Below are 7,030 nucleotides of genomic sequence, written 5' to 3'. Positions count from 1 at the left end.
TTTTTTTTTTTTTTTTTTTTTTTTTTTGAGACAGGGTCTTGCTCTGTAACCCAGGCTGGAGTGCAGTCATGTAATCATGCTCACTGCAGTGTCAATCTCCCAGGCTCAAGCCATTCTCCCATTTCAGCCTCCTGAGTAGCTGGGACCACAGTCGTGCCACCATCTTGGAGTATATTTATTTTAATTTTTTGGTAAAGACAAGGACTCACTATGTTGCCCAAGCTCATTTCAAACTCTTGGCCTCAAGTGAGCCTCCTGGCTTGGCCTCCCAAAGTGTTAGGATTATAGGCGTGAGCCACTGCACCCAGCATGCCATTATCTTTATGCAACATCACACCACTCGTCCTCAAAAAGAAAAGAAAAGAAAAGAAAAGAAAAACATCTTCCAACTAATATTCTCAGGCTCACTCTCATGTTGGAATGCACCTCAGCTGCCATTGCTCCAACCACATTTCATAGGTTAGGAAGATAAGGCCCCTTGTCCAAGATATCACAGCTGGTTAGGGATGTAGCAAACACTGAAATCCAGCTGTTTTGCTTTGTATTCTACTCTCTCTTTTTTTTTTTTTTTTTTTTTTCCCTGAGACGGAGTCTCGCTCTGTCGCCCAGGCTGGAGTGCTGTGGCCGGATCTCAGCTCTCTACAAGCTCCGCCTCCCGGGTTCACGCCATTCTCCTGCCTCAGCCTCCCAGTAGCTGGGACTACAGGCGCCGCCACCTCGCCCGGCTAGTTTTTTGTAGTTTTTAGTAGAGACGGGGTTTCACCGTGTTAGCCAGGATGGTCTCGATCTCCTGACCTCGTGATCCGCCCGTCTCAGCCTCCCAAAGTGCTGGGATTACAGGCTTGAGCCACCGCGCCCGGCTGTATTCTACTCTCTAAAGAAGAGATGTGTAACTTGTAGGAGGTACAGAGAAGACAGATAATTTAGTCCTGGTCTCTTGGTATGTCCTCCAGTGGTAGAAAGAGAATTGGGAGTTTTCAGTTTTTCCTACTTTTCATTCCCTAAATTCAGGATATTTCTGGTTCCCCTAGAGACTCCTCAAACCTGCTAGCCCAGATTCTCAAAGCCCCTAGCACAGAAACTATGATTTCTCTAGAACTAAAGATTTGGCCCCCATGGTGCCCAGGTAAAGCAATATTTAAGGAAAGATCATCACCTAGAGAAGAGTTGGCAAGTTCCATCATGGAAAAGAGGCACAGGCAGTTCAGACTCAGCATCCAGTGTCTACTCTGGAAGACAAAGGACATGATGGGCTGTGCTAGCGCTGATGTTCACCCTGTTCCCATGGGGACACATCTCTAGTGTTTTGCCCACCAACTTGTCAGGCTTGTCTAATGTTTATTTGACTTAGCTATATATGGTGGGAGGTTGAGCAAAGAACATGTCAAGAGCCCAAGCAAGGCCCAAACAGGATGGCCTAGGAAGAACAAAGACAAATCAATCCAGAGCAACAGTATGATCGCAAACCAAATAAGCAAGAAACAACTATTGATTTCCAAGAAGGGGGGGTAAAAAAGGAGGGAGGGGAGGGAAGGGGGAAAGGGAGAGGAGAGGGAAGAAGTGGGAAGAAAGAGGAGAAGGAGAAGGCGAATCCCTTGTCCAGCAAATACAGGTCACAGAGCACCTAACAGCTTTTCTCTATCCTGGTGTGGCAGAGCCTGGCACCGACCCCGCAGTATCCATTCTCTCCTTTCGGACTCATGGCTGTCCCACTAAAGACTACAATTCTAAGACTCCCTTGCAGCTGGGTGTGACGACAGGGTGAGATTCTGGCCAATGGGACGTGAGTGAAATGTGCAATTTCAGGAGCTTTCCCTCTTCTTTCTTCCCCCTCCGCTCAGGGAAGCCTGGCTGTGATGGCACATCCTCTGCAGCCACATGGGTGAGAACAGCACTCCAAGGACAGCAGAGTTACAGGAAGAAAAGGGTAGAGGGACCCAGCACAGGTGAGCTCCTCTGCCGGTCCCAGATCTTCTCCCTGGACTGCGATGTGAGAGGGAAATAAACTCTCTTGTTTAAGCCACTATATTCGGGTGTCTTCTATTACAGCAGCCTAACTGACATTCTAACTAATGCTCTTGGTTTCTGCACTCAATATTTAAACTTTTCCCACTCTCCTCGAATCTCTGACTTGCCCTGTTCACTTAACCCCACTCTCAGGAGATGATATAATCTGATCTTCTATTTCATAAAGAAAAGCCAGCGTGTGGGAACACTCAGCTTCCACCACTTAACTTTTTTAGGTGACATCTGCGCATACCTGCTCCTCCCATCCCTGCTGGAACTCCATGGGAGTGTCCCTCTTCCTATCATGGCCAGGATTTCCATCTGGGCTTTGGGTCCTATCCCTTCCTGGCCTTCAGGGTAATCTCATTATCAACCATCCCTTCTCTTTTATCATTCAGCCTCTCCCTCTGTCTTGACTGTGACTACGTCAGTATTTTAACAGGTTGATGTCTTTCCCATCTTAAAAATAATAATAATAATAAAATACTAAAACCTTCCTTGATCACACACTAGCATGGCACATTTCTATAGCCTCCTCCATAGTACACAAAGAACTGTGTATGGATTACTGGAGGAGTGGGTGCAAGAGGGGCTTTGTCACCATGCTCCTTTCTCCCATATCCCTTTAGTCAGGCCACCCCCTCCCCCGTCCTCTCAGCAGGTAATTCCGTGCACCCTCATGCTTTCCTTGCCCTGAAAGGTACAGATCCCAGATGCTGGAGTCCAACAGCCCTACTTTGCTCTGCTACTCAGCCTGGCATGACCCCCAACTCCTGCACTTCAGTTTCATTGATCATAAAATGCAAGCAATGGATATGCTACCTCATAGGGTTGTCGTGAGGATTAAAGCATATATGTGTCTTTATCAGGATTTCTAGTTGCAATCCATAGAAATGAACTCTGGCTAATTTGGGAAGAAAAGGGACTCTTTAAAAGGATTTTGGAGACCCCAGATCTCCAGGAAGGCTGGAGAACAGGTTTGAATACTATGTTGCCAGGAATAACACCCAAAATCACATCACAGAGCTAGTCCCCTGAAGAAACTTCTGCCAAGCCACGGCCTCTGTCCCCAGACACACTGTTCACTGGCTCCAGAGCAGCGGTGATGGCTGCCATCACAAGTGGGATGTCACTGCCATAGGCCCCTCTCCCTCACCAGAACAGACCCTGAGCAGTCGCAGCCTCGGTCCGTCAGTAGCTGCTGATTCACAGAATGGGGTGGGTGCACAGGCAGAGCCTGGGTCTCATGCCAGCATCCTAGCTGCAAAGGAAATGGGGAAAGCAAGTTATCTGGTATATTCAGCTTCTGTACTGTGCGCATTGGTGAGGAGTATCCTATAGTCAGAGGAAGTGTGTTCAGCTACCAACAGCCGAAGAGAATGACTAATATTCACTAAACAATGAAAGATTTATCCCAGTACTCGATATGTTATCCTTCACCATTGTACTTTACCCAAGTCTATGTTGAGACCATCAGGCCGGCTTAGTGGCTCATGCCTGTAATTCCAACAGTTTGGGAAGAAGGGGAGGGGGATTGCTTAAGGCCAGGAGTGCGAGACAAGCCTAGGCAATATAACAATAACAACAACAAAAAAATGGCCAGGCATGGTGGTGTGCACCTGTGGTCCTAGCTACTCGGGAGGCTGAGGCAGGAGGATGGTTTGAGCCCAGGAGTTGGACTCTGCAGTGAGCTATGATTGTACCACTGCATTCCAGCCTGGGCAACAGAGCAAGACTTTGTCTCTTAAAAAAAAAAAGGCCGGGTGCAGTGGCTCACACCTGTAATCCCAGCACTTTGGGAGGCTGAGACGGACAGATCACCTAAGGTCAGGAGTTCAAGACCAGCCTGCCCAACATGGTGAAAACCCATCTCTACTAAAAATACAAAAATTAACTGGGCGTGGTGGCAGGCGCCTGCAGTCTCAGGTACTCGGGAGGCTGAGGCACGAGAATTGCTTGAACCCAGGAGGTGAAGGTTGTAGTGAGCCAAGATTATGCCACTGCACTCCAGCCTGGGTGACAGGGCGAAACTCCATCTCAAGAAAAAAAAAGAAGATCATGTTGTAAAAATATTCATAACCATCCCCCTCTTTCCCCCAGCAACAGAACTTCCCAATAAAACCTACCTGTCCCCACATCCCAGTCTCTCTTTTTATTTTTTTCTCCAAGGAACTAATGGCTATCTGATAAACTTGTGCTAAATATGGATGACTGAAAATGCTCTAGTTGGTGTCTGATTCTTTTCTACATCTTCCTGTGTTCATAGAAGATTCCAGGAGTCACAGAGCTTCCACCCAAAGGGATTTCAGGCAGCTGTGAAATTTACCCTAGGGAGTTTTTGGTCAACAGGAAGGTCTTTTGACTGAGACAACTGCTACTCAGTAAATAACCCTGGCTAAATTGATGTCACCAACTCCTTGTCAACTCCATAGGTTTGAGCACATCTTACATACTTTCACATGCTTTATCTCACCTGATCTTCCCCCCAAGCCCCATGTGATCTTCAGGATGTTATCATCTTCAGTTGATAAATGAGATGTCCAGAAAGGCTTAATGAACTTCCCAAGGGACTAAATTTGGTAAACAGAAGACTAGGCCAGATATGGAGGCTCACACCTATAATCCCAGCACTTTGGGAGGCCAAGGCAGGAGGATTGTTTGAGGCCAGAGTTTGAGACCATCCTTGGCAACATAGCAAGACTCCAGTCTCTACAAAATATACATATATATATATATACACACACACATATATATATATATATATATTTTTTTTTTTTTTTTTTGAGACAGAGTCTCACTCTGTCACCCAGGCCAGAGTGCAGTGGCATGATCTCGGCTCACTGCAACCTCTGTCTCCTGGGTTCAAGCAATTCTCCTGCCTCAGCCTCCCAAGTAGCTGGGACTACAGGTGCATGCCGCCATGCCCAGCTAATATTCATAATTTTTTTATTTTTATTTTTTGTATTTTAGTAGAGACAGGGTTTCACCGTGTTGCCCAGGCTGGTCACAAACTCCTGAGCTCAGGCAATCCACCCACCTTGGCCTCCCAAAGTGCTGAGATTACAGGCATGAGCCACTGTGCCCAACCAAAATATATATATATATTTTTTTGAGACGGAGTCTCACTCTGTCACCCAGGCTGGAGTGCAGTGGCGCGATCTTGGCTCACTGCAAGCTCCGCCTCCCAGGTTCACTCCATTCTCCTGCCTCAGCTTCCTGAGTAGCTGGGACTACAGGTACCCACCACCACACCTGGCTACTTTTTTGTATTTTTTTTAGTAGAGACGGGGTTTCACAGTGTTAGCCAGATGGTCTCTATCTCCTGACCTCGTGATCCGCCCGTCTCGGCCTCTCAAAGTGCTGGGATTACAGGCGTGAGCCACCACGCCCGGCCCAAAATATTTTTTAAAATAGCCAGGCGTGGTGGTGTGTGACTTGTAGTCCCAGCTATCTGAGAAGCTGAGCAAGAGGATTGCTTGAGCCCAGGGGTTCAAGGCTGCAATGAGCTATGATTGTACTACTGCACTACAGCCTGGGCAACAGCGCAAGACCCTATCTCTAAAAAATAATAATAATAATAAGACTAAAACTAGACCCAGTGTCTTGATTCCTGGCCAAGTGCTCTTTATGCCCTTTTTTAGGTAGAGAAAATCCCAATGGTGTCAGTGAATAAAGGAACAAAGGAACTGAGGAGAAATCCTTGGGAGGCTGGCAGGGGAGAATAAACAAACCAGGAATGATCCCCCTCTTTAGGAACATTCGATTTTCTGTGACTTAACTCTGAATGATTTCAAATGGGTTCTGATTCCAAAACATTTACATTCACCAGGAGTACTGAATGTAATTACTTCCTTTTTGTCTCAAAAATTGCAAAAATTAGGGGATGTACAACAACCACAGAAGGAATTCAGGAGCTGAGGTGAAAAGGGGTAGCACCCAATCTGCAAAGCCAGTGTGAGCCTTTTTAGCCACAGCAATGGGGAAGCTGCCATCTTTGAGCTCCGTGATTAAAGCAGCTGCAAATTAGTTTCAGCAAAGGTCTTTCCCCTTAAATTGAAAAGCACCGTGTAATGGAATTTCACAGACGTTGCTTTGGAAATGACTTCATACCTCACTCTGTTCAGAGCTGAGAGGTGGCCACATGCCATGAATCATAAGAGGCTGAGGCTCTCGTGGGGCTGCCGAACCATCCTCTGACTTCAACATCTAGATACTCGCAGACAATTCACCCCCATCCCTTAACCTAGGAAGGGAATTACTCATCTCAGAGCACTGGAGTCACTTCTGCATGATTAGTAATCTTCTCTTCCCCCAGCTCAGGCTACTTACTTGCAAACTGTGCTTTGTACCACAGTCAGGCTCCTAGGGGTTGCTAGTTGCAAACAGATTGCCCAGGTACATGCATTTTAAGTAAAAGGCTTTGAAAAGCTATGGTATTTGGAGGCTCTAGTAAGATTTCCAATAGAAATTATAAAGTCAAGCTGACAAAGATATATACTGAATGCCACGCTGTTTTCACTGACCACCTTCACTTTCTCGGGGTACTCTGTGAGACTCATCTTTCCAAATTTTTGGCAGCTTTACTGTCAACCAAAGCAGGTTGCATTTCAGTGTCAAGTCTGATTGACTAATATTTTCAAACAGCCCAAATGTTTAATACATTTATGCACAAAAAACGTATTAACTTCTACTATGTGTCAGTCACTATGTCAGGTCCTAAGTTACAACAGTAAGCGGGGCTATCAGTCACAGTTCTCATGGTGTCAGAGTCAAATGATGGAGACAGGATGTATTCAAATAATATGACGCACATAAAACTGCAATTACGACAATAATTGAAAGCCCCTATGACAATAATTGAAATCCTGAGAGATCCCAGGAGAGGGGAATTAGACCTTGTCAGGGTCTAATTAGACCAAGTCAGCCCTAAGAAAGTGACCCTTGAACTGAAACTAAAAGGTAAGGAAGAGCTAACCAAATGGAGAAAGAAGAGGAAAGCATTGAGGCAGAGGACACAGTGTGG

The sequence above is a fragment of the Piliocolobus tephrosceles genome, chromosome 13 (assembly GCF_002776525.5).
Source record: "Piliocolobus tephrosceles isolate RC106 chromosome 13, ASM277652v3, whole genome shotgun sequence".
Lineage (NCBI taxonomy): Eukaryota > Metazoa > Chordata > Mammalia > Primates > Cercopithecidae > Piliocolobus > Piliocolobus tephrosceles.
The sequence above is the reverse complement of the archived record's forward strand: the minus strand, read 5'-3'. Positions refer to the sequence as shown.